This window comes from Daphnia carinata, chromosome 6 (genome assembly GCF_022539665.2).
Source record: "Daphnia carinata strain CSIRO-1 chromosome 6, CSIRO_AGI_Dcar_HiC_V3, whole genome shotgun sequence".
Classification (NCBI taxonomy): domain Eukaryota; kingdom Metazoa; phylum Arthropoda; class Branchiopoda; order Diplostraca; family Daphniidae; genus Daphnia; species Daphnia carinata.
In genome coordinates this window covers 5,198,096-5,225,900 of record NC_081336.1, presented here as the reverse complement: position 1 = coordinate 5,225,900, position 27,805 = coordinate 5,198,096, and the positions used below count along the sequence as shown (strand labels likewise).

Genomic DNA, 27,805 nt, shown 5'->3' with positions numbered 1-27,805 from the left:
CCACAAAAGGGCGAAAATTTCGACCACAAGTCCCCGCAAATCCTTGTGGCATTTACACACACCGTGGAGCAACCAGGTTTCTATGACTCTGCCACAGCTATAGTTACGTCTGCTGTTGTTTACTTTCGTGCATTGCTACTGTTGTTGTACAAGTGGTGCGGTCCTGGCACAGTGGCTATCGCCATACCTTCGTAGATAGTTACCTCGTGTTCGATTCCCACCACCATCAACAATCCTTCCCTTCCATAAAAATATCAACTCAAAAAACAACAAAAACAATAATCACTCATGCGTAAGGGATTGCTAGGCAAACCCGTGAATCGGACACCAGTCGCACTTAAAGCTAAAGTGCATGTTGTACAAGTGTTTAAATAACCATCGTTTTGATTGTTTTCGACATGTCACCGTGTAGACATTTTATGTTTTGTAAAGTTTTCTCTGTTCTACTGAAAAAGTTCATCAAGTTGAACTGAAATGGAATATGTGTCCATATTCCTTACACACAATAGTTGCCTTATTCTTTTGTTTGTATTGCAGTTACAGGATATTTTTTTCAAAATGGGACAGAGTAGTGGGGTGCAGGAATGCTGCTTAAGATGGAACAACCATCACAGCACGCTAGTGTCTGTGATGGATGCTCTTCTTCAAAAGGGTAGCCTGGTTGATGTTACCTTTGCTGCCGAAGGGAAGTCTATTCAAGTGCATCGTTTGGTTTTATATCCCTGTTCTAATTACTTTCAGGTACTTAATAGTTTTATTAATAGCCTGCTCATCATTTGTGATATTTCATTTGACCATACTAATAAATGTTTTCATTAACAGGAATTACTTTCATTACATTGGGACAAACAAGCTGGTTTATTTCTAAAAGATGTCAAGTTCGATCACCTGCAAGCACTTGTTGACTGCATGTACAGAGGAGAAGTGAATGTATCACAGGATCAACTAACTGCATTTTTAAATACAGCAGAGGCCTTAAAGATCAAAGGGTTAGCTGATGGTGACCCAACCATTGCTTTCCTCGCTTTTCATTTCTTCGATAATTTCCCCAACAACCTTGCCTCCGACGTGCTCTTTGGATATTGGCTCCTTTTCTTCACATTTGCCTTTACCCTTTTTCTCCATCCGTTATGATAGTAAGCTTATTGAATCGATAGAAAAATAGCTCGTTCCATTGCAACATTAGGGCACTCTTTTGCCCTATTTCTTTCTTTCAAACCAGTCACAGGCAAGCGTATTGTACGAGGGTCAGTGCAAATGAGCTAGGAGTTTACATGGCTTGGGAGGGCGCCAACTGGTAGGATGAGAATGAAGCATAGAGCACGAGGAGAAAGAGGCTGACACGTTGTTGTTTTTCTCTTTCTCTCTGCGTTTTCACCTTAAAGTTCAGGTGGAAGATTCAAAGGACGAGGAATCGGAAGTGGATGTGGAGGTGGAACCCGAGGGAGAAGCTACTAAGTACCGTTATGTCCGTTGCGCCCGCGGCTATAACCGGCACGACAACCGCGACCGCCACACCCGACTCGAGTGCGGAAGGCCAGGGCGTTTCCGCTGTCCCATCTGCCCACTGTCTTTTACGCGCAAGAACAACGGGACTCGCCACATGGCGAGGATACACTCGAGGCCCTCTTCCGAGTTCTTATCTTCCTCTTTTTAACACTCTATCAATCGGGTTTTCCCTCCTCGGCTTCACTTTGCCTCTCGTCTACTATGGCTTCCGCCATCCTCCACTCCTCCCTTTATTTATAGCCCACAACTCATCGCTCATTCTATACGTCTCGACTTTTGTGCTACTCTGTTAGTGAATGAGTGTCTATATGTGTGATATTTTGTTTGTGATGCAGAAAGAAAACAAATGGGAACTACCTCTCTTCCTATCGCTTTCCTACTACTGTATATACCAATTGTTCTCTTGAAGGTACCCATTATCTACCAAATTAGTATTTCCCTGCCATATATTTACGCATTAACTAGTCGTTCCATACAAATGTGGTTTTATAAATGGAATCTCAAATACAGCTATAATGCCATCAATCATTCATCATTAATTTGTCTTTAACCGACATGGCAGCATCAGCTCTTCTTTCGATGGCTTCCTATTCAAATTTTCAACAGTGATATTCCTAAAAAATATCCCAAAAACAGGAGAACAAAAATTGCATTCACTACTCAACGAAACGACAAGGTAGACTGAGAACAAAGAGTGTAGTGTTGGCGACTATCTAAACCTCAAAACGATATATCGATATTTTTAAATAGTTTTTAGATAGTCGACTTTTTTAGATAATCGCTGTATCGATACATTCCAAATAGATCTCCCATTTAACAATAGATGGCGTCTAGTGCAAATGAGAAAAAACTATATATAATAATTCAATATTTTTCACCTCTGCCCAGATTTGAACTCCGACGCTTCGTGTTACGAGCGATGACTTAACAGACACCACTAAATCAGTAAAAAAAAATCGACACGGCACAAGTATGGTTTTCGTTGGCGAGTATCGATACAAATATCATGAAATACAATATTTTATCGTCTGCTTTACTTTACAAGTCTTAACAGATGATTTTAGTTATACATATCAGGGTTGCCTTACGTAATAGAATAGATTTTTGTAGAAATTTTTATTACATGAATATAAAATGTAGAAAAAAATAATAACTTACCATTGTGCAAATGTATTTATCGTCAGCATCTAAAAATATATTGTCACGTGCACTGTTTTACGTAACTTGATTCGGGGAAGTGGGTGAGATTCGCCCACTCATTCCTCTAAAGATTTGATGTTGAATTGAGCTAAACCTAGACGTCCGTTAGTCGTAGTGTGTGAAAGTATAAAAGAGCGAAGAAATCCTTTGTTGAGAGTTAGTTAGTTTTTAGTGCGTTAGTATAGTAGCTAGTGTGTTTCAGTTGTTTCCCCAAGTTGTTTACTGTGTTGTTTTGTGGGTGTAGTGTGGTGGTGGGCACTATCAGCGAAGTGAAATTTAGTGTAGCCGCTGATAGTGGAAGTGAATCGGTACGCTGAACTGTCGGGATGTGACCAGCCAGTGTACTGATCAGCCTCCACATCGTGACCAGAGCGACGTGAACCTACCCCGTGTTTTACCCGTGACAATATATTTTAAATTTTTTTTAATTGTCTCGCAGACGGATTCGAACTTCTTTACTTCGTGTTACGAGCCCTGAAGTGATACAGAACGCTAACTCGTCACAATTTATGTGTGTCAGGCAATGAATCCAACGTGTGGTGCCGACTATCGATACAAATTTCAGAAGCAACTGTTATTTACCGTCATCTGCTTTATCCACTATGCTAAATAGAATACTATTTTGCTATGAAAATCTGTTTATAAATTAAGAGGCGCTGCAATGCAGCTATTTTCCGTTAATGTTTGAAATTGGTGGGGGAGTTTTAAAAACTGGCTTTCTTTTTCTTAATTTAATCTTCTTAACTTAATTCTTAATAAACAGTACAAAGAATGAATAAAACTTTGTCTGCTCTTATTGATAGCCATTATGTTTTTTAAAAAGCCCCCAATTTGAAACATTGACGACAAAAACCTGCATTGCAGCGCCTCTGGTGACCAAGTGTGAACTACACTTTCCGTCCAAAATCTGAGAAGGGAGTTAACTTCAAGGGATAGGGAGGGATATTGAGAAAAATTATTTTTCAAAAAATAACATTAAATCTGTATTAAGTAAGGAATGCTATATCTTTTGGGAAAAAAGAATTTTTTTAACTCAACTATATTTATTTTATTTAAAATTTTGAAAAACCTAGTCTTAGCGTTACGCTTATGGGGAAAAACCGGATGTGCCTATTTGGTGAACGAGGACCTACAGCCTTAGCGGTAAGTTCTACAAATAAACTAAGTATTAGTGAATTGTAGATCACGACCTAATCTGATCAGCAAAAATAAAAAAAAAAATCTAGCTGTATCCATTAAATAGCAATGGGAGTTTAAAAAACACCGTAGCGCCATAAGAATACACGTAAATGGAGGAGGTGTTCCTAATAATTTGGTGGGTACTGTATTCGAACTAAAGAAATTATTTAATTCTAGAAAAAAGATTTGTAAATTTGAAAAAATATTTCTTTCGAAATCAGCTTCAAAATTTCTTTGATTTCTGTGATTTCAAAGCAATTTTTTTTTTAATTTTCAACAACCCTAGCTAAGAAACTAAGGAAAGATTATAAAGCGCCAATTCACATTAATGTTACACCGGATGCCGAGTTGTAGCATCTTGAAGCCTAGACAACAGGTCACAGACTTTACGCGGGAGGGGTAGTGTAAGGAACGGCCAACCGTACTCTTTACATTCCTCTCTCGTTCCCACGCTTGCAACCCTCCTCCCCCCCTCTTCCGCCAACAGGTCATCTGCCGATGGCTCTGGCCTTCAAACTTGTCAATTCTTCACATAGGTGTTAGATTTACACGCAGAATATTTATTCCCGTTGGGACACCTAATACTAAACGACCTTGCTTTTTCGTATAAATGTTGCCCTTTTTCCAGATTGTCAGTCAGTCTACTTCTAGCTTCCATCAGTCTCCTTTTAGCAATTCTTCAAGCAGTCCAGCTTAGGTCGTCAAAACGGTCAGTCTACCTCTAGCTTCCATCAGTCTCCTTTCAGCAATTCTTCAGTCAGTCCAGCTTCGGTTGTCATAACAGGCAGTCTCCTTTCAGTTGTCATCTCTGTCAGTCTGTCTCAGTAAGTCTCCTTTCGGCAAGTATTAATTTGTTCTTTGTAAAATACTCGAACAGCCGTGCAACAATACAGTAAATCATCACTATTCCCCATTCTCCAATAATTAAAAGCAAGGAACACGATCTCTCGAACCTTTCAGTAGCATGGAAAGTGGGGAAATTAGGAAATATATTGACTTGCCACTTATTTTTTTAAAACCTTTTGCTGGATCCTAAAGGTTGTTCTACGCTTTGTTTCTATATTTTATAGGAATTCCCAATGGTTAATTAGTAAACAATATTGAAAATCTAACGCTAATAGCTAAATCAGTTAGCTGTTCGGGTTTTGCTGATCAACTTTCTTATTATCTACGTTACTGGCATAGTTATGCCACATTTCGCTGATTACAGGCAGAACAGCTCACCGGTTGTTCTACCAGTGAGAGATTTTAGGTATGTTTTATTCAATTATCAGAAAGAATTGACACTAGAAAAAAAACTTAAAATTATAAAGCGTGGAACATACTTCAATAGTCAGCAAATAGTTAATAAAATTATTTTACTAATCTCGCGGTAGCCGGTGAAATAGGACTGGAGAAATAGGACTAAAAAATTCCAGTCCTATTTCTAGGGCTCGGCCCCGCGACGATCGGGCACGATTTTGGCCGACCCGCGCGGTTTTTTTTTTTTAAAGGACAAACCGGTGCGGTTCGGTTTGCCGTTTTTTTCAAACAGATTGCACCGCGGTTTGACGGTTTGTACCCGCGGTGTAAACTGCGGTTCACACCGCGGTTTAACTCGGTTTGCAACGCGGTTTTACGGTTTGCACCGCCGATTTACGGTTTGCATTGAAAAAAAATCAGTAACAGATTTTGTCGCTAGATGGCGGGAAGATCGACCAATTTTCGATCGTGATGCCTTCAAGTGTGATCGGAACCTACCTATTTCTACCGGAGAAATAGGACTGGGAGAAATAGGAGTGACTTTTAAAAACTTTTAGGACAGTCCTATTTCTCCATGGCATCAGTCCTATTTCATTTACCTTGTTCCAAGGGGAACGACGAGCCTCCAATCCGATAGGCAATGTATTACGTAAGAGCGGCAGCTTATATCCATTTCCCTTTTTAAAAAACCGATGGTGTTAACTCATTAGATAAATGGTTCACAAAACTTTTTTTTCTTATCCTATTTTAATTTAAATTACAGGTAAATGAAATAGAACTAATTCTAAGGAGAAATAGGACTGATGCCTTGGAGAAGTAGGACTGTCCTAAAAGTTTTTAAAAGTCAGTCCTATTTCAGTCCTATTTCTCCAGTCCTATTTCACCGCCAATCAATCTCGCGTTTGCCCTATCTTTTTCTCTTAGCCAAAAATCTAAATGTCGGAGGCTGCTGACTCGGGTTTCTGTTGTGTGTTCGGATTCGTGTCTTGTGTTTGTTTGTTTGGTTTTTTTTTATTAGTATTAAAAGTTTTTTTTCCACTGAATCTTTGGCCAGACTAAGATTGAATTGTGTATTAACAAGTGAATAACAATAATTACGTATGCAGAATAAGGAATTCTAGTATTTCCTCTGCATCTGATGATGTAATCAGTCCATTTGTCGCAAATCTTTTAACCAGCTGTTTATTTACTTTTTCGGCAGGAAGAATTTTGATTGATCTGTTCTTACGAGTTTCAGCTACTGTGGACCTTGTGTTTCGGCTGAAATTTTGGTGTGATGATTTCTGCACTTGGTTTTTCTGGTTATGGATGTTGAACTGGAATCACCGGAATAGGAGGCGGAACAAGAGTTGGCGTAACGGTGGGTTCTGGCTGCCATATTAACCGGGATCCTTCTAGTGCTTCGTCTCTTCTTTGCTATTCAACTTTATCTTGGCTTAGCCTACTAGTCTCCAGCAAATATTTAGCCTGGCCCTCGCCTCTTCTCGCAGCTTTCTGGGCGGCAGTGATTACGGTTGACAAGATTCCTTTACACTGTGCAATTCGGCTAGTTCAGCTTTCTCATGGTCGGTCAAGAACTGAGCAAATATATCCAGTGATCATGAATTAACTGTTTGGTTACATCAAATTGTAAAATAAGAATACGTAACGACAATATTCAATTTATGTAGTATTCTGAGTAGATAAGCCAATAAAGTTACCATATGTATTGAATACCAGCCCGAATATAAAATGTGGTGTAATCCAATAGCTTGTCCTACGACACAATTGTTGGTTAAGCTCATTCAGAAACTCCATAATATTTAAGAAAAAAGTTTCACCTTAAATACGCCATTGCCAGTAGCCTTAGAATTTTGATAAAGAAAGAAATGTTTAGGGTGTCATAGCTTAACTGCTTTCAGAATCGGGTTTTCTTCCTCGATCGAGCGATATAATGCCGTTACATTACCGGCTCCGAATCCTCGTGCCCTATTCCTCTGCATTACTTCCATGAAAAATGTTTCCTCGTTGAACAACGATGTTGTAAAAATTTGCAAATAGATACCTGTTCGACACACACGCCATGATCCCTGCACGGCCATGCGAAGAACATAATATAAAATTACCTTTCACGAATAGGTATGTTGTAAAAATTTGCAAATAGATACCTGTTCGACACACACGCCATGATCCCTGCACGGCCATGCGAAGAACATAATATAAAATTACCTTTCACGAATAGGTATGGGCCGCGCGTATGGACTAGGTCTGGATCGTTTTTCTGGGCGTATCAATCGTTGATCTGGAAATGAGTAAGGCTGCATTAACCTTCGGAACACACCCTTCCAGATGGAGAGTATTAGTTTTTCCAGAGTACGACTGAGCAAGCTTTCGTGTCAATTGCTAGCTTTCGTGTCCAGCAGCGTCTGGAATTTGCTGTAGACGGCCCTTTGGTGGATTGACATGATACATAACCTTTTTGAGTGATTTTCCGACACTGTAAGGTACAAATTGTAAGGTTGTTTAAGCTTTTTTGTTTTTATTTTTCCTTTTTTTTGTCCGGCTAGGAATTATATATATTTTGTAGTCTATTTCCGGTTCGAATGACCAACTTCAGATTCTCTCGTCTGAGAATATGAAATTCGGAGGCTGCCATAAGTAAATGTATGGGTGTTTGGCCTAACACTTCGACAAATTTCAGCGTAGCAAGTGTATGTAGGCCCAAACTTAAAAAGTTACCGTAGAAGATGGACAAGTTCTTTGCTGTTGGAAGGCTCTTACTTTTAGTTTTATAAGGTAACAGCTTTCGCTCAAATAAAGTAAAAAAAGCAACGCAATTAAAATTAAAATTGATAAAGCGTACTTGTTTTGAAAATAAGATATAAAAGTTCATCGTTCGAGTTTCCAACGAATTGTACAGAAATTACGGTTATCGCCGCGGACACGCAGACGAACAAGAACAAACAGGTAAAAAAAGATATCAGTAAAACACTTACGATAGGCGACTGTATGTCGTTCGGAAGCAACTAAATGGTGAACGGCTGATGGATAGCTGAGCAGAAGAAGTAAGGCGGAGACAGGCAACTGATAGATGACCGTGCGTATGGACAGGCAGGACAGCAGACGTGCCGTAGCCGGAAAACCGACAGGCAAAATTACGAGCTGGAAAAAAGGTAATTTACTGGAATAGTGAAGCAATCAGTAGCAAGGAAATTTGGTGAAAATGTGCGTTTATTACTTAGGCCTAAAACAGGCTTTTATATACTATTTACAAAAACACCGTTTACAAATAATAAATTCAAACTGAACTATAATTTATACGACAGCGCAGGTGTTGCTTCCGAATGGTCTTTCCTTAATTCACGGTAGAGGTTGATGACTCGAATTTAATTGATTTTCTGTTTATCTGATTACCCAGAGTTCCTGTTCAGGTTGATTGGTGTGATATAAATTTATAATTTTATTATTGTTGTTTAATTTTATGATTTTGGATCTTGAGATCCGGGTTTCTACTACCCGGTTCGGCTTCTCAGCGCTAGATCTCATCATATATACAGTACCCTCCAAAAGTGTCGGAACACTAGGGGTTTTTGGGGCCATTTAACATGGCGTCTTATGGCGGAAGGAGACTTGCGCAAATGCAAAAAAGGGACAGAAAAAAGGAAGATAAAAAAATTAAAAAACGCCCAGGTGTTAATTAAATAATCCCCTATCTAGCGCAATTTTTTTCAATTTTTTTATCTATAAGATTGATTGACTAGCATGTTAGTCATGTATTAACCGAACACCGCGTTTAACGTACGGGATACCTAATGGCACTACCCCGTTTTTTAGAAATTTTTTTTTCATACAAGGAAATGTTTCCCAGACTTCGTAATTACATCAATCAATAGCATATTCATTAAACTATATCCCCCTTTAATAATATCACTAAATTTTAATTATTTTAGGAAAGGGAATTTTTTTAAGCGAAGACGGTACTAAGTTTTTCCCGTCAAAAATAGTTTGTCTTATTCCTACCTGAGGCGCTGAACTCACTACGTAAAAGCAGCCAGAAATGCGTCTGCTTTTACAGCAAACTATTAGCTGTCACAGGAAAAAAACATTGTGAGTTCAGCGCCTCAGGTGGGAATAAGATAAACTATTTTTTGGGAATAAGATAAACTATTATGTACTAAATAGTACATAATTATGGCAAGTTTTTAGTGCCATTATGATCACCCGCAACTTATAAGCCAGCACCTCAGCCTAGCATGCTATCCAGCACCCGCCCCTCAACCTGGCATGCTATCCCTCCCCCCGCTATACCAATTGGCTATCAGAAAAGCTATCCCGCAAGGCTATTTCAAAAGCTATCCGTCAAAACTATGCTGCCACCTGGCGGGGAATGGGAGAAGCGGTGCAATGGAGCTATGAGATGGGAAATTTGATAGTCCGCATAGGGCACTAGCGCCACCTGGCCTCTGGCTACCAAAAAAATTGTCATCACCAGAGTACGCTTTGAAAGATATGCGGAACGTTTTTATGCAGTACGTTTTATTGCACATCATCTGCTAGGTACAATAGTCTTTTCGATTCGAATTCCCAGTACGTAGCTCCTAAAACATTTAACGTTTTAATGAAGGTGGGATTGGCGTAATGTCACTGGACGTGTTATTTGAGGTTTGTCTTACTTGTGGATGTACCGTGGAAATTTCTCTACTAGAAGTTCACACTGCAACATGGTATGTACAGCCTTTAATTTCATTCAGAATTCCACCTAAACGTACACATGTTGCAATTCTATGTCCTAATTAGTGTGAAAGCAGTGGAACGTTCTACTTCAACTACTGCTCGGAGACCAAAGCTTGCTGCTGACATTGATTTACTGAAAGGGTACTTAGGTAAGTGACATTCATGAAGTAACATATCACAACGTGGATCTGATTTTTGTGTTTACGTTCAGACCAGAGAGTCCCTGTTGCAAAGATTGCTGAATTGCTGAAGATCAGCAGAAGAACTTTGTTCCGAGTTTTAAAGGAGACACATCTTACAGCTAGACCGTATTGTCACACTGGACTTTACTTAATGAATTGTATTGAATTAAAAGGGGAAAATACAATGCATAACAGAAAGGAGGAATAACTACACTTTACTTGACTGAAATACAGGAACGTGAAGAGAACTTACTTGAGAACTTGAGTAGGACTTAAGATCTATCAGGAACTAACAAGAACTAACTTAGGGTAAAAAATGTATGGGCTTTTATACCCTCGTGAAGGATATACGCCCCATCCCTAGGGTTGAACGAATTCTAGGGAATGCCACATTTTACTAATTATTGGCGTGTTGTAGCGCCTCTTTTCAAGGAAAACTGTGCTGCAAACAATTGAATGTTGGCTGACGCCCCTTTCCAGAAATGGCAATCACAATGCTATCTTCCCCTCGCGACAGGTCCCCCTTCTTCAAGACAGGCGACCCGACTGTACTAACAATCATTAAAAAGTTAAACACGGGCATGAACAAAATATTAGGAAAAGATACCCGTAATTTTCAAAATAACCCCAAGGCTAATAGAGAGTGAGTAACTATAGTAATAAAAAGGCATACGATAGAGCGAGGTCGCTTTAGTACGGTGAAGGGACAACTATAGTAAAGGTCAATCGTACAAAAGCGCGCGGTCGCATTATAGAGGTGAAGGGACAACTATAGTAGAAGACAGGCATACGGTAAAGCGTGGTCGCTTTGGAGAGGTAGAAGAACGACTACAATAGAAGTCAAGCATACAATGAAATGTGCTTTTATCGAAAAGGAATTTTCTAGCACTACAAACGTAATAAGGACGACTATAATTAGCATTTCACACCTAAAGGTGTGAAAAAAGGTAAACTACGACGTTATGATGCATAAGAAATTCAACTGCTGCCTTCCGTCTTTAGTTCGTTTCTTGCTTTTGACAAAAAAATGTTTACTCTTCAGTTTGTTCTTGAAAATCTGCGTTTTGTGGAATGTGCGCTTGTGTCTTTTGCGAGTGCGTTTTCCCATTTTAGGAGCCCTTTCGGTCGCTTAAATCCGCATGACTATCGTGCGGAGTTTTTGGTGATTTTAACAAAAATGACCAATGACAACGTTTTTGGGTTCTCCCTTGGTCGTTAATGCTCCGTGGATAAACGATTATTACTACAGGTAAGTACTTCTTCTTTGATTGGTTTTTTAGTTCCACACTGACGTTTCTCTCCTCTTTTTTAGCACGTATCCTGGGTATGCCAAATACCGGGATCACTTTTGTCATTTTCACGCCCGTCTCCTTTGGTGGTTTGAGTCAGATCAGGACGTCTACCATCCCACTCCTCGCCGCTCCGACTTCTACAGGGAAGTCACTCAAGCCGAGATGCAAGCCAGAGTAGATGCTCGGCTTGTTTGGCTTGAAGTTTTGAATGCTGAAGCTGAAGATCACGAAGCTGAAACCAACAATTTTTTAAATTATTCTTAAACCGAGGAGCATAATTGTACATTTTTTTTTTGTTCTTTGACAATAAACTTTTTCACTTTTTAACACAGCAGTTATTTTTCTTCTTTATCACTAACGATTTCCTTTTTAGAGATTTTCAGTCTCCATTTCGTCCCTCCCGGGGTCTCCGGGTGGAGCGTCTTCACACTGTTCATGAGCGATAAGACGCTTGTGTAACATGTAGAATTGACGCACTAAGAACACTATTCCACACGTTAGGAAAATATTGAAAGCCACTAACTCGTAAGGGTAACGAGTAAGGTAAAATTCTTTTTGTTTTTCTTTTTCCAAAATTAAATTTTGAATTTGCTCTCCCGTCATTTCAGACGACAACGTTGCTTGAGCGTTGCGATGGAGCAGCTGACTGATTATGTCTACCGACGTATTGTTTTCTCGTGGAAGCTCAACGAAATTGTGCTTTTTTCCTTCGGTTTCTTGGACATCTTGTGCAAAGATTTTCACTGTTGGAAGCACAATTGCTTGTAGTTTTGGCGCTGTTACACTTCCTTCCATGCTGGCTGGGAATACCCATTCTTCTGTTCGAGCGGTGCATCCCAAAGGTACTTCAAACATTCCTACAGCTGGTAACGTTGTTGTTCTCAAAGGTGGCTGCTCCCCTCCCGCTGGACACGAAAACACAATCTCGTGCGGCTTTGTTGCGGAATAGACCCATTGATTGGATCCCATGTAAACCACTTCAGGTCCACGCCAGTCTGTGAATTTCTTTTTACACTGTGTGTTGATTCGGGCCGAATCGTTTAAGAAGACAGCCATTGCACACGACTTTCGGGTTGTTCTCTTGCTAATTCCGGTATGAAATTTACACAACGGTCTTCCTATTTTGCTGCAATCTTTAACATCTTCTTTGGATAGTTCCAGATACGTTTCGAGGTCGGCGGACACAGCAAGGTACTCTGGTAGATTTCCGAGCGAGACGCCATGTGTTCCGTTGTCTGTAGCTGCCGGAAGGTTGATTATTTCGAAAAGCTTGAACTGCTGGCTGTGATCGAAGATGGGAACATTTATGAAGAGGCGAAACGAGTTTTCCATGGCCGCCACCGTGACGGTTGATTCTCTGTAGGCGACCCAAAGCTCCTCGCTGGAGATAGACCATCCTCTTGGTAATTTCTCGTTTATTATTTTAATGACTTTGTTGAATCTTGCTGGCGAAACAATTTGTGGTGCCAAATGTCCGTTGGCCAACAGACTGAAGCCGACGTCGAGACTATCGGCCAAATGTTGTAGCCACTGCAAGATCTGATTCATCGCTTCAAATGTTTCGTCCAGTTGGATGTAATATTCGAAGTGATTTAGTTCTAACTCTTCCATCTTCACCACTCTGTCCATGAGGTTTGTTGTCACATTGCTTAGCATGGAATACTGGCCTCGCAGTTCTCTGATGAGTTTTGCGTTTGTTCTGGATTCCCAAAGCGATTCATTTACAATTGTTGCTTGCTTATCGATGATGTGAATTACTTCTCTCTGATCTCGAGCAACAAGTTGTACTTGATTATTTAATTCTTCTAAATCTTTCTGTGTTGAAACTCCAAACAGCCATTTCAGGATTGACCCTCCACCGTCGACAAGGCTTCGAGGACTTCTTTGGTTAGTATTCAATGCTTTTCTGATGTTTGTCAATCGGTCTGCTACATTTTCCATTCCTCTTAGGATTGTTTCTGTTCTGCTAGCGATTCTTCTGGCTGCTATTTGTTGTGGCCGTGACCCTGTATTCTTCCACTTCTGTGCTACTTCCTGCTGCTGGGTTATCTTCTGCTTCAAGTATGCTGTTGCTGTATCAGCTACTCCCAAGTCAAGGTCTGTTACGATGGTCCATGATGATTCACTGAACGCCACATCAGTTTGTTGTTTGAAAATTGCATTTTCTCTCAGGATCAGCGAGTTGGTTGACAGCGGCCCAATCAGGAAAATGAGGAACGGCACCAATAGAGTTAAATATCTGGCCGGAGGTCTTCTGCTACGAGTGGGTCTTCTCGTTGAAGCTGGCGTGATTGGTTCTGGAGCGGGCGTGACCACGTCGTTTTCCTCGGTGCTTGATGATGGATTACTCTGCTCAATTGGTGCTTCTTCTGAGTCGGCCTGAGCTTGTGGATCAGTTGAAGCAGGTGTTTCTTGTGTTTCTGCTTCTAGATGATTCTCATCTTCTTTTTCTGCCGCTTCTTCGGTGATGCTAGGACCTGACACAGCTTCATGGAATGATTTCATCCGAACCACGTGAACGATATCCGTTTTACCTCGGCCGGTTGCCGATATCACTTCATAGTTCACTGGAGTGGTTTGTCTTAACACTTTGAATGGTCCAAGCCAACGATGAAGAAGTTTTTCTGATTTTCCCACTTTACGCACAGGCTTGTAAATCAACACTAAATCTCCTTCTTTGAATGTCAGTTCTCTATGACGTGCATCGTAAGTTTCTTTTTGCTTTTGCCGCACACTCTCCATTCTAATTTTCACTTTCTCTCTAGCTGCTGCTAAGTCGGCAATTAAACGATCTGCATATCCCACTGCCGCTTCTTCTTCTTCCAACAACGGGTTTGGGTCTGCTTCCAACTCCAAGTCAATAGGAAGTCTTGGTTCACGTCCGTAGAGGAGGAAGAATGGTGAGTACCCCGTAGACTCTTGTCTAGCCGTGTTGTATGCGAAGCACACGTACTGCAAGGTTTCATCCCAATCCCGTTGATCACTGCTGACGTACATTGACAGCATTGCAGCCAATGTATGGTTCATTCTTTCCACTGCTCCATTTGCCTGGGGGTGGTAACTGGAAGTCGTCTTGTGGTTGGTGAGTAGTTTCTTGACGACAGCTTGAGTTAGGTCGGCGATGAAGCACTTTCCCCGATCCGTGATGATTTGTTCTGGAGCCCCATGGCGTAGAAAGATTTGTTGAACGAAGAACTCTGCCACGTCATCTGCCTTTCCAGTGGGCATAGCTTTCAACTCTACCCATTTGGTCAGGTAATCTACTGCCACTATAATCATTCTGTTTCCTTTTGTGGAGAGCGGGAATGGCCCTAGAAGGTCCATTCCTACTTTTTGAAACGGTCTTTCCACTTTAATGCATTGTAGAAGTCCTGGAGGTTTGTCTGGGACTCCTTTTCTGCTCTGACAGTGTACGCAGCTCTGCACATGACGTACTATGTCTAGTGTCATCTTCGGCCAGTAGTAACGATCACTAATTTTTTGCAGAGTGCGACTGATTCCAAGGTGACCGGAAACGATGTCGTCATGGTAGGCGTATAGGATTCTTTCACGATACTCTACAGGTACGCACAATCTTCTATAACTTTTTCCATTCTTTATAGTTTCTTTGTAGAGTTTGCCATCGTTGATCACGAAATTTTTCACTCTTGCTTTTCCACTTTGGATTTTTTGTATTAGCTGATTCCAATTACTGCAGGCTTTTTGTTTGTCTGCCAGGGACTCGTTTTCTTCTTCAGCGAGTGTTAGGTCATCAGTTAGTGCCCCTATGACGACACAGCGGTCGTCTTCTTGCTCCTCTGTCTTTGGTAGTGGATTTCTTGAAAGACAATCTGCGTTGTCGTGCGTTTTTCCACTGCGGTATACGATCGTGATATCGTATTCTTGTAGCGACAAGCTCCAACGTGCTAAACGACCTGCTAGGTCTTTTTTGCTCATCAACCAACACAGTGCTTGATGATCTGTGACGACTTTCACTTTGCAGCCCCACACAAAACATCTAAACTTGGAGAGACACCACACTAATGCAAGACACTCTTTTTCAGTTATCGAATAGTTCACTTCCGATTTAGTCAGTAAACGGCTTGCGTATGCGATAGGACGTTCTGCCTCATCAATACGCTGGGCTAGCACACCTCCAATCCCGTATCCGCAGGCGTCAGGAAAAATTTCCATTGGCAAGTCGTAGTTGGGATGGGCTAACACTGGAGCTGAAGTAAGCGCTTTTTTCAGGGCAACGAAACTGTTTACCTGATCTTCTCCCCACACAAACGAAATTTCTTTCTTCGTGAGTGACGTGAGTGGGCGAGCGATTGAAGCAAAACCTTGAATATGACGTCGATAGTACGAACATAGGCCCAAAAAACTTTGCACTCGTTTAACTTTGTTTGCTGTAGAATAGCCTTCACTAGGTGATGGGAAGTTCGAGACTGCCTCGAGCTTTTCAGGATCTGGTGCTACACCATCTTTTGAAATCACATGTCCCAACACTTTTAGAGTGTGCTCCAAGAATGAGCATTTTGACCACTTTAGTTTCAAACCAGCTTTCACAAGGCAACTCAGCACTAAGCGAAGACGTTCCAAGTGTTGTTGGAAAGTTGCTGAGTAAATTATGACGTCATCTAGGTAGATCAGGCATGTTGTCCAGCGAAGTCCAGCCAAAATAATGTCCATGGCTCTCTGAAAAGTGCCAGGGGCATTAGTTAGACCAAACGGAAGAGTGCGAAACTGGTACAATCCATCTGCAGTGATGAAAGCTGTCTTCGGTCTGTCACTGCTAACTACTGGAACCTGGTGGTATCCTGCTTGCAAATCCATGCTTGAAAAGAACGTCGCCCCTTCTAGGCGACTCAGTGTATCCGCTATGCGCGGTAAAGGATAGGAATCTTTAACTGTTACCGCATTGAGCTTGCGATAGTCCACACAAAAACGCCAAGTTCCGTCTTTCTTCTTCACCAGAACCACTGGAGAAGACCAAGGGCTGTCAGACGGTTCAATTACTCCTCGACGTAGCATTCCTTCCACTTGATTTTGGATCACTGCTCTTTCTTTCCAAGCACTCTTGTAAGGGAGTTGATGTATTGGGGCAGTAGTTCCCGTGTTAATGTCGTGTTTGACTACTGCACAATATCCCAAATCATCTTCATTTAGTGCAAAACAATGAATAAATTGCTTGAGGACTTTTAATGTTTCCTCTTTTTCTTCTTTTGTTAGATCCTTTGCAATTCTTTCTTCTAGGTGCTCTAACAATTGGCTCTCATCTTGATTCAAATCTTGTTCCTCGACTGAGGTGTCGATTGCTAGGACTTCTTGGCTCGCTTCTGTCTCTTTTGCCTCAGGGTGTTCTTCTAACGTCCCTAAGGTCACTCCTTTTTCTAGCCAAACCGTTCTCGGAGACAAGTTAGCAACAGGAATTTTTTCTAAATCTTTTTGGACTAGTGCATGACCGGTCGATAGGCTATTGGTCGCTAACAATGACTCCGAGGGTGTCACAATGCAGGAACCTTCCATCTTACTGGAAGCTGTTGTTGAAATCTGCTTAATTGAGTATGCTGGTATCTCTTGACGATCTCTTGTAACCAGCTTGTTGTCCTTGACCTCTTCTGTTTGAATAGCCGAAATTTCCGGAAGTGGTGACTTCCCTGTCGTAAACGACAGTTCCTGAGATTCATAGTCAATGTGAATGGCTTGAAACTGTTGTAGGAAATCATTTCCCAATAGTAGTTCAAAACCTGACATTGGCATGACTATCGCGTTTCCTTTGATAGTCTTGCCTTTGTGGGTTACTACAATATCAGCTGTACTCTGTGGGGACAGAGTATGGCCGTTTACAAGACGTATTTTCGGTCCACTCCGGGGTTTTTCCACGAACCCCGTTTTTTTCAACAATTCAGGAGAAATCACTGTGACTGCGGCTCCTGTATCAATTAAAGCTGTTGCAGTTTCTTTACCGCACTTCACTTTTTCTTTAATCAATCTCGCAGGGCTCAAATTCAAAATGTAGTCTTCTGAACCACCTTTGCTTTCTTCTGGCATCACCAGTTCTTGAACCACCGAGTTTACGGATGGGTTTTCTTTTGAGCTTGTTCCTGCCCCAGCGTCCTTTGCCGGGCCTTTGTAATTCTCTGATTCAGGATTTCTGAAACAGCTTCGGGCAATGTGCCCTGCTTTTTTGCAGTAAAAACACTGTGGTTTACCGCTTGTTGTGCGTCCCTTGGGTCTGAACGGCCCTTTAGGTTTCGCTTGCTCTTGACTGCTTTGCTTAAACAATTTTTCACAAGTTTCTTGAATGACTTCACGCATCGTCTTTAAAAGATCAGCTTGTTGCTCCGGGTAGACGACTGAAAGGTTCGGAACTTGTTCAGATGACTTTTGTGATTCTGCCATGGGGTCCTTCCATCCTCTGGCTTCTGACATCATCGATGTCTCCGTATAAACTTTTGCCAGTTCTAGGAATTCTTCACACGTTTGTGGCTTCTGAGGATAGATTTTTCTAAAAAGTGCTGGTCGAAGACCTCTAAAAAGATGCTCTAGTCGGTGGACTTCCGACATGTTCGGGTCGACCAGTCTGCAAAGATTAAGAATTTCGTAGTAGTACCTGGTGGTTGGTTCATCCACTCCCTGGGTTCTACTTCTTAGTCTAGTTTCTTGAAAAAGACCATAGGAATTAGGCTGAAATTCTTTCAAAAATACCGAACGTAGACCAGGCACTGCAGGTCTTGCTTGATTTTCTCCGGCAGCCGGCTGTGCTGCCACATCTTGCCAGTCGTTTGGCACTCTTGCACACAAGAACCAATTTCTTGCGGCATCATCCAAGTACATGCAAAAGTTATTTCTTTTGTCCGCATCGCCCCAACCGTTGTGGGTAGAGATAGTCTCGTAGCGCTCTAACCATTGACGAGCGTCTTCCGTTGGGCTACCTCGAAAAATAGGTGGACTTATAAACTTTCTCACAGCCGCCATGACTGTTTCTTGCAATTGTCTTGGAGGTCCAACAATGTGTTGTCCTATCGGAAGAACAACCGGGTGGGTGGGTTCTATTAAATCTTCTTCAGAGTCAGAACTTGATTCTGACTGTCTTGCAGGATTTTCAAACCCTCTCTGGCGATTCGTCTCTGAACCTGAGGTCGCCAAATCTTCTCTTGACGTAGAAATTTCTGAGTCTTGTGCCTCGTTAGTTGCTGTGGTCTCGTTACCAGACAGCGCGGTGGGCAAGTCACGAAGCGGGTGCAATCGTCTACTTGGATCCCGGGGGCAACTAGGTAAACGTGAGCTATTCTTCTTCTGCATCGACTATCTTTAAAGCAGCACTAATTCGTTAACAACGGGTAACGAGCTGCATCTCCACCAATTGTCACACTGGACTTTACTTAATGAATTGTATTGAATTAAAAGGGGAAAATACAATGCATAACAGAAAGGAGGAATAACTACACTTTACTTGACTGAAATACAGGAACGTGAAGAGAACTTACTTGAGAACTTGAGTAGGACTTAAGATCTATCAGGAACTAACAAGAACTAACTTAGGGTAAAAAATGTATGGGCTTTTATACCCTCGTGAAGGATATACGCCCTATCTCTAGGGTTGAACGAATTCTAGGGAATGCCATATTTTACTAATTATTGGCGTGTCGTAGCGCCTCTTTTCAAGGGAAACTGTGCTGCAAACAATTAAATGTTGGCTGACGCCCCTTTCCAGAAATGGCAATCCCAATGCTATCTTTCCCTCGCGACAATATGTTACGATGCAACCCAAAGTTTGGTATTGTTACTTCCTGTATTTGATTTAAAGTGTCAAACAGACTCAACAAAACTTCAGCACCCTGAAAATTTGTGCCAAATTGCATGTCACTTTATAATGCATTGTTCGACAACAGGTTTGCAGATGTTCAAAGGCTGCACCATTTCAAAAAATGTTGTTCTCAAGCAAAAACAACTGCGCGCAAGTTATGGGAGTCAGGCAAATGGAAAATGCACCTATGATTCAACGGATAAAGCGTCGGGTTTACAAAGTAAGAGCTCCACTGTCATTGTGGCATATTGACGGCCACCACAAAATGGATCGGTAATTTACTTATTTATTCTTTTATTTGGCTAATCGTTCACAGTATCCTTTAATTTTAGCTATGGGTTCATTATACACGGAGCCATTGATGGTTATTCGCGCTTGATCGCCTATATTTCCTTGAAAAATAACAATTTTTCTGAAACTATGATCGGCTTATTCGAGAAGGCAGTCAACGAGTGGGGCTGTCCCGCAAGCGTAAGGTAAGCATATTTTGGGAATTATTGGAAAATTCCCTGATGAAATACCAACTAATTTTTCTTATACAATCTAGGTCCGATCATGGCGGTGAAAACGTTCTAGTTGCTGATTTTATGATAAATGCAAGAGGGGTTAATCGAAAGAGTTTTCGCACGGGATCATCTGTTCACAATCAGCGTGTTGAACGTCTCTGGAGAGATGCCATTGAGAGATGCACCACTACTTTTATGAATATATTTGAGTAACCTCCATCGAGTGGCAAATTTAGTGCTTCTACTAATTTCTTGTCTTACATTATTCTAGGCAGATGGAAACAGATGATATTCTTAACGTAGACTCGGATGTAGACCTTTTTTGCCTCCACATAGTTGGCTATGATTTGATTCAACGCTCGTTACAGACTTTTCGGGAAGCATGGAACTGCCATCCTATTCGAACCGAAAAGCACCAGTCTCCTATGGAGCTATATATTAAAGGATTAGAGATGTTGAAGGAGGAACACGAAGCCGGAGTTCTTGATGATGAACCAATGAAACTCATTCAGGTAATTCTACTGCAATAATTTTCTGGAAGGCGTTTTTAGCAGTACTTTAAATGTGCCATGTAATGCTGGTTGTAGGGGAAAAAACTGAAGCCGCTTTCTGAATGGTCCGGTTACGCTGATGCATTTCATAGATGTGTGGTTGACAAGTTCCCAATCAATATTTCGAAAGACCAAGTTTCCTGCTTGGAAGCCGTTATTAATCCGAAATCAGTTGAAATTTGGAATCTTCGAAACAAGTTTATTCAACTTAAGGCATGTGTCGTAAGATATCTAAATTTGTGAGTTTGCCTGTTTCACTTAAATACAGAGAAGATCATTTTCAGTGATAAAGCCTTTTGTGTTTTTTTTAATGGGAACTCATCTGATCCTCATTATGAATGGAAAAAAACTTATGTATAAATTTACAGTACTAAATTTCAGTCAGCAGTATTTTAAATCTAGGATGTCAATTGAAGTTTGGTGTTAAATGACTATGTGTCTAGTTTGCGTTCGTGGGTCGACCCATTGTGATGAGCGAAATGCTGGGTTTTGACAACGGAAACCTTATGATATTTTATGATATTATGCGTGAATGTGAACCTGTGGCTTTATACTTACGTTTTATATGGATCAGGCAGGTTCGTCGATATTATTTTTCATGGCAAATTTTAATTGTTGGGTGATAGGTTAAAGTTAAAGCTGTACAATACGTAAAGTTAGTGTTATTCGAATGTTCTGGACATTTACATGGAACGAATGGAGACTACCAAGACTAATTCAATTTTGTTTGCATCCCGAATCTACTCCTGTCCCCCCCTTAGTCAACTGTCTTAATTTTAACTGGAATGAAATCCAATTAATTAGCATAGACATACCTGCTCAACGGCATCATTTAGTTTAACAAATTTTGTTATTTACCCGTTTTCGTGTCTAGAAAAAATATTCCCACGCCTAAATGATTGTTTTTTTTTTAACCCCGACGGCAGTATATTTAACACACGTGTAAGAATATTGTTAAGGGGTGCGAGAGGTTGGGTGATAAGCGTAAAATCTGAATCTTTTTGGGATACCACGTATTAGGTTTAGGAAAGACGTGAGGGAGTCGAGGACATATTTAAGGAAAGCAGATGTTCTGAAAAAACAACCAATGGTATTGAAAAAAAAAATTTGCGTTGGTTGCTTGGCGAGTTGATTGGCTAACTGTTTTCGTGGGAAAAAAGGATAGGGTAGTAGATGCGGATCTTCAAAACACTTGCGCGAAACGTGAGCAAATTTTCCAGTTGCCTTTTTATTTTTCAGTTATCAAGTGGATCTTACTACTGTTACAACAACTTTGGTTTTTAAAGTGGATTTTTAACTGTGATCCAACGACATATAGTGCACGCACGGATTTAAACGGCAATATGGATCGAAAAAAATTGGGGGAAATGTTCAAGAAGTTTTTTAAAGAATTAGAGGAGTCGAGCGATATAGACGAAGAGAAAGAAAAAAAGGACCAGGATTATGGTAAAAGTTCTACAATTAATTATTAATTGGGCAGTTTTGGTATTATTTTATTCTTCCATCGTGTTCATTTTTTGCAACTGCTTTCGTAAAAATGTAATTATTTAAAAGCTTTAACAAAATCATTCAACTAGATCCAGGCCCTTCAACATCGGGTTGTAGCTCCAGCTCAACAAAAAGTAACAAGCTTAAACGGCTTCAAAAGAATCCTCGTAGGGAATCAAAAGTTGAAGACGAAAGACGCCAAGAACGACGCAAGCTGTTTGATAAAAAAAAAATAGTTTGATTTAGCAAATTGTTGTGTTTTGGTGATTCTTAAACTTATATTTACATTTTTAGACAAACAGGAATTTGAAAAAAAATTTCGATGTTTGGACAGAAAATGCCCTTTAATGCCGGTTCCTCAACCGACTAATATAGCAGCATTAGAAAATTCTGGACTATGGGGAAGAACTGTGAAGTTTTTGGACACAGACGACAAGCAAACCGTTAAAACTAAAATTGAAACGTAATGTATTAAAACAGTATACAGACGAGCGAATTGCAATAATAATCTTCTTATTTTTAGCATTTTCCCCGAGCTTGTTGGCGGATTTTAAATGTTAAAATCACAAAAGAATGGAAAAACGTTGTACCTTATCGGCCAAGGTCCGGTTGTGGATGGAAAAGAGTTGAAGGTGGTTTTTGCGAAAAACATTTATCTATGTCCACTCCAGAAAGACATAGCTATTGCAGAAGATTCCTATTCCCAAAGCGAATCGGAAGAAGATGACTGCACGGAAATATGCGTGTATTGCGGTGAAGTTATGCCTATCGAAGTACTGGAAGCGCACACCAATATTTGCGACAAAGAAATTCGTCAAATGTCCGACGATGAAGCCACCGTCTTGCTGTTTGACGAAGAAGCAGCTGTACTCGATCCCGCTGGTATGTATGAACATTCGGTAGTAATCAGCATCATTTCTTGTCTTTCAGGTTTTATCTATTTCCAGGAATGAAAAAAATTCATCTGCACCAAAGTCAGTTTATGGCATATTCAGACGATGCGGCCTATGCTTCTAGGGAACTATGCGGGAACGCCATAGATGTAAACAGGATGAGCTACATAGAAGACGCCATCAAGCTTTCAAAAGATCCCTTCTTTCTGTAAGTTGCAAGTTTTAAAGCATACATAAGTTACATTATTTCCATTAACTCTGCTAACTGTGCCTCTTTTTAGTTCCAGGATCAAAAGGCCTTTGGTTGTTTCCTTCATTGGTGAGGCCGGAGTAGACGGAGGCGGACTTCGTAGGGAATTCTTGTCTATGATAGTAGACTACGGCAATTCTGTATTTTCTCATAAGGAAACAGATGTTGGTTTAGAGTTAGTCGACATAGATGAAATCTATTACATGTTGGGGATTTTCCTTGGTAAAGTTTAATTGCTCTTCCGATTAAGTACATAATTTTTACTAATTTAGTTTTCTTCAATGCTTAGGTCTCGCTGTAGTTCAAGTCGGTCTGTGCCCAAAATTTGTGATAGCGGCTTGGAAGGATTTCAACGGGCGTATCAATCGGTACCATCCGTTTATCAGAGGCTTAACGGCCTTACAACTAAATGAGGTAACAAACCAATAAAACAACTATATTTTACACTCAGCAATAATTTGTTGTATTTCAATATAGTTACTTTGCGACAAACAAGTACAGTCGATCTTTATGAACATCCCAGTTACCGTTGCTCTAATAGTGGAGTCATTAGACACCAATCCAGACCCTCTGCTCTTCTGTAGCCAAGAAACGAAGATGTGCCAGGCAATTTCGTACAATTTCTTTATTGAATTCCTAAACAACGTAGCAGATGGAAAAATTAGTTCTCCGAACTATGGAAAAATCACCTTGGATGACGTTTATCTTTTTTACACCGGATCAAAGATTGTTCCCATTTCTTGGGACAGTTTCCGATTCAAGCTGAATTTCAAGATGAACGATGATTGTCACCGGTTCCGGCCTACAGCAAACACCTGTGTTGGATGTGCCCAATTGACAATACCAATCGTTGAAACGTATAAGGATATGGAAGCTGGATGGATCGATGCAATTTTAAGTATCTCCTTTGGGTTTAGTCGAATGTAATTTTTTTGCTTGTTCACCTGTTTGTGGTGTCGTATTTCATGGTTTTTATTCAGAATTCAATCATTTTGTTTCTTTTGAATGCTTTATCAATAAAGACACTGGTGTGGCAGTCGTAAAGACGACTGTTTTAACGTCAGACGAACAATTTGATTGATTAAGGTTTTTTGTTCCAACTTCTCCATCCACTTCTTGCGTTTAGTATACAAACTGAAACTAGGACGTTTTCACGGCTACGATCGGACCTTAATTGTATTTTAAAAATGATTGATATTTCATGAAATCTGCACAAGCCATTCCAGAAATAGTTTCAATTTACGCTGGTCGAATAGCTCCACTCGCTGACTGCTTTCTTAAGTAAAGCAATTACAGTTTCGAAAAAATTTTTATTTTCGAAGGAAATGGAGGCGATCAAGCGCGAATAACCATCAATGACTCCGTGAGTAGTGAATCTATAACTGACATTATAGCTAACAGTAAAGAAAACTCACGAAAGTAATGAAAACATGATGATAAGTGAATAAATTACCGATTCATTTATGGTGGCCATCAATATGTCACAATGACAGTGGAGCTTTAACTTTCTACACCCGATGCTTTATCCATTCAATCATGGTTGAATTTTACATTTGCCTGTTCTCCCATAACTTGCACGCAGTTATTTTTGCTACAAGAACATTTGTTGTAATGGTGCAGCCTTTGAACATCTGCAAACCAGTGTTCGAACAATGCAGATGCTTTGTTGAGAGCTTGTTTGATACTTAATGTAAATACAAGAGTTAACGTTACCAATTTGGATTGCATCTTAACCTATCTGTGGGATATGTGTCTATTTCTGCATTAGATACCTTTGGTCTAGCTGTAGGATGTGCCCCCTTTAAGACTCGAAACACAGTTCCTCTGCTGATCTTCAGCAAATCAGCAATCTTTGCAACAGGGACTCTCTGGTCTAAACGTGAACAAAAAATCAGATTCACATTGCGATTTGTAACTTCATGAATGTCACTTACCTAAGTACCTTTTCAGTAAATCCATGTCAACAGCAAGCTTTGGTCTGCGAGCAGTAGTTGAAGTAGAACGTTCCACTGCTGGTGCAGTGTGAACTTCTAGTAGAGAAATTTCCACGGTACATCCACAAGTAAGGCAAACCTCAAATAAGACGTCCAGTGACATCACGCAAATCCCACCTTCATTAAAACGTTAAATGTTTTAGGAGCTACGTACTGGGAATTCGAATCGAAAAGACTATTGATGAGATGTGCAGCAAGCAAGCAGCCTAGCAGATGATGTGCAATAAAACGTACTGCATGAAAACGTTCCGCATATCTTTCAAAGCGTACTCTGGTGATGACAATTTTTTTGGTAGCCAGAGGCCAGGTGGCGCTAGTGCCCTATGCGCACTATCAAATTTCCCATCTCATAGCTCCATTGCACCGCTTCTCCCATTCCCCGCCAGGTGGCAGCATAGTTTTGACGGATAGCTTTTGAAATAGCCTTGCGGGATAGCTTTTCTGATAGCCAATTGGTATAGCGGGGGGAGGGATAGCATGCCAGGTTGAGGGGCGGGTGCTGGATAGCATGCTAGGTTGAGGTGCTGGCTTATAAGTTGCGGGTGATCATAATGGCACTAAAAACTTGCCATAAATAATCGCGCCTACAGTTTTCTATATGGAGAAAGTGTGTGTTGTCGCCACTAGAGCTATGATTTGGTTGCTTTAGTGGTGAAACCGCTAAAGTTAAACCAGTTAAACAATAATGCGTGTAGCGCATGTCTTTTAAATTTTTTTGAAGCGAATAATATGAACTCGGTTGATGTAAATTTTTCCAGTGAGGTAATATGTATAACATAAATACTAATATATATGTTAGAATTATATATAGATATTTATATATATTACTATTATATATATACGATACTATTATATATATACAATACTGTAATATATATTATATATATATTGTAGGCTACTTATATAATGAATATGTACAATTGGTGTGATAATTGAAATAAAACAATATAAGAGAAACAATTTTTTAATTATTTGTCAGCTAAATTAATTACAATAATTAGTTGATTAAATACAGTAAATAGCCCTTGGTAAGGGCTATCTATTTCTGGGTAATTGTTATCAACATTTTCAATGGGAAAAAAATCGCTCAAGAAATAATCGGACGGCAAGTCTGAGCGCATATCTTAATTTTTTCAAAGCGAATAATATGAGTTTTATATAAACTTATATTTACAATATTATGATAATGTACATAAATACTACAATATAATAAATACACATATATACAGTATATTACAATTATATATAAATATTTATACATACGTACAATTATATTTATATATTATACATACATACAATTACAATATATATATTACTATTAGATATATGTACAATAGTTATGGTAATTGAAATAAACGAATATAAGAGAAACTATTTTTTAATTATTTGTCAGCAAAATTAATTATGATATTCGCTGATTTAATATATAAATAATATAAATATAACATAAATCGATAGCCCTTGGTAAGGGCTATCCATTTTTCGGTAATTGTAATCAATATTTTCAAATCGAAAAACGCAAAATGTGTTTTTGTTGTTTTTCGATCTAAGGTTCTAATGGACGCAACCGATAAAAACAAAAAAATTAATGTTACACTTAAACTTTTTCCTTTTCTGAAAATTTAACATAAGTTTTATAGAATTAGATAGCTCTTGATAAGAGCTATCGATTGATGCAAAATTTGTCAATTTTAACTGTTTATTTTCTTCATAAATAACTATTAAAGGATTTCATGATTTTAAAAAGGGGAGAGGGTGTGTGAAAAAGACGAAACTTTGCATTGATTGTTTGATGCTTAATCTTCGTCAAAACAGGAAACCATTATAATATTTTTGTTCCTGGTGATTCGAGGAACAAGTTATTCTAAACGTTTACTTTTAAGATGCTATATTAACCCCAAAAATTACGTATGAAAAAGTGGTTTTCGATAAACCATTATGGCGGCCATTTTTTTACCGCGCCAAGTTCAAATTTTAAAAAGTGTAAATAAGTTTAAAAATTTTAATTATAAGTACATATTTACATTTTTTTGTGTCTAGAAAATTCCAGCATTCCGTCTTGTATTAAAAATTAACTAAGATAATTTAAATAAATTTATTTCATGGGTTCTCATTTAATTTACAATTTTAGGTGTCTTTTTCCACATTCTGCATGGAAAACCACGTTTTATCTCGACTTCCGCGTGGAAAAGCTCCAAGCAGACAATATTAAAAAAAAAAAAAGATTGACTAACGCCCTGCGCGTTTATCATTTACCCCATAAGAAAAAGTGCATCTGCAACTATGTACTACTTAGTACATATGTAGTGAGACCATGTTGGATTTTGTTCAGGCTGGTCGCGAAGCAATATGTACTACTTAGTACATAATCGCATCTACAGTTTTCTATATGGAGAAAGTGTGCGTTGTCGCCACTAGGGCCTTGATTTGGTTGCTTTAGTGGTTAAACCACTAAAGTTAAACCAGTTAAACAATAATGCGTGTAGCGCATATCTTTTAAATTTTTTCGAAGCGAATAAAATGAATTCGGTTGATGTAATTTTTTCCAATGAGTTAATATGTACAATATAAATACTAATATATATGTTACAATTATATATAGATATTTATATATATTACTATTATATATGTACGATACTATTATATATATCCAATACTATAATATATACAATAATATATACTATACATTATACATATATTCTGCTTATATAATGAATATGTATACAATTGGTGTAAAAGAACATACAATTGAAATAAAAGAATATAAAAGAAACAATTTTTTAATTATTTGTCAGTTAAATTAATTACAATAAATAGTTTATTAATTGCAGTAAATAGCCCTTGGTAAGGGCTATCTATTTTTGTGTAATTGTTGTCAACATTTTCAAAGGGAAAAAATCTTAAAGGCAAAATGTGTTTTTGTTGTTTTTCGATCCAAGATTCTAATGGACGTAACTGATAAAAACAAAAAAATATATGTTACACTTAAACTTTTTCCTTTTCTGAAAATTTAA

At 39.4% G+C, this 27,805-nt stretch overlaps 1 protein-coding gene across 1 annotated transcript in view; it reads left to right on the top strand.

Annotated features, from left to right (window-relative positions):
* Positions 1-27,805, top strand: part of LOC130692649 (protein unc-119 homolog) — a 70,847-nt gene that overhangs the window by 23,532 nt on the left and 19,510 nt on the right. The gene's annotated exons all lie outside the window — the stretch shown is intronic.